At 24.6% G+C, this 1,007-nt stretch overlaps 1 protein-coding gene across 1 annotated transcript in view; it reads left to right on the forward strand.

Moving 5' to 3' along the window:
• Nucleotides 1-1,007, forward strand: part of LOC106689300 (putative ankyrin repeat protein RF_0381) — a 17,649-nt gene that overhangs the window by 9,110 nt on the left and 7,532 nt on the right. The window lies entirely within an intron of this gene.

Raw genomic sequence — 1,007 nt, forward strand, 5'->3', positions numbered from 1 at the left:
CTAATCTCCTTGTTTGATATTATTCATTTAAAATTTATAAAACATTCTTCTTTATTTTAGTTAAGTTTCAAAGTTTTTGACACTAGATAAGTTAAGATATTGGTGATGTGCAAATGGTGTCCAATCGTCAAAACAATAAGCTTTAATTTTTTCTTTACTAGGCATAAAATAAAACCTTGAACTATTGATATTCATTTCGTTTTTTAATTTCTACAGTTTTTATCTCGTTTAAGATGTAGCGATGTATATTTAGAAGTTTGAAATGAGAAGTTTTTTAATAACAAAATTTTCAAAAAATATGAGCTAGCAAGTAAATTGAATCTATAACATAATTAAATTAAAGTATAACTAATTTATCATTATAAATTAACCATCAAATATTTAAATTCTTGATTTAACTTATTGCGAGTCATCGTTATGTTTTGTAGATATTTGTTCCTAAGATTTTTGTTGATAATTTCATCTTTAGTGGGTTTTTAACCCCATTTTACCTAATCCATTTAAAAATTCGCACTTGGTATCAATAATTGTATTAATAATTTTTTATAGACCTGTATGCTTTAATTTAAAACCCCTTAATTATAAGTCCTAAGTTTATAGCATATGAGTCCAAGAGGAGAAAAAGGCAGTTATTTCACCACAATTTTTTATTACTTTAATGAAAGCTATGTATGATTACTAGTCAAAATTGATGAGTCTGCCAAGTATATTTAAGGAGAATAAAAAATTGCAGCTGTTTCAAAACGTTAAAAATAATTAATTTTTTATTCGGAGCTCTATATCTTTAAAACTACCAACAACAATAGAAAATTTAAGAGAAGATCATATAAAGTTGAGTAAATTTCTTAAAATATAAGTGCTAACTATTTACGATCATTATTTCTCGAGATATAGCTTTTTAAGAAGCAACATTTTATAATAATGTTGTAGAGAACGTAGTGAAAGATCAGTATTTGGTGATTTTATTTTGAAAAATCTATATCTCAAAAACTATTTGACGTACAGAT

The sequence above is a fragment of the Halyomorpha halys genome, unplaced genomic scaffold, assembly GCF_000696795.3.
Source record: "Halyomorpha halys isolate HHAL.00 unplaced genomic scaffold, Hhal_1.1 Scaffold1324.1, whole genome shotgun sequence".
Lineage (NCBI taxonomy): Eukaryota > Metazoa > Arthropoda > Insecta > Hemiptera > Pentatomidae > Halyomorpha > Halyomorpha halys.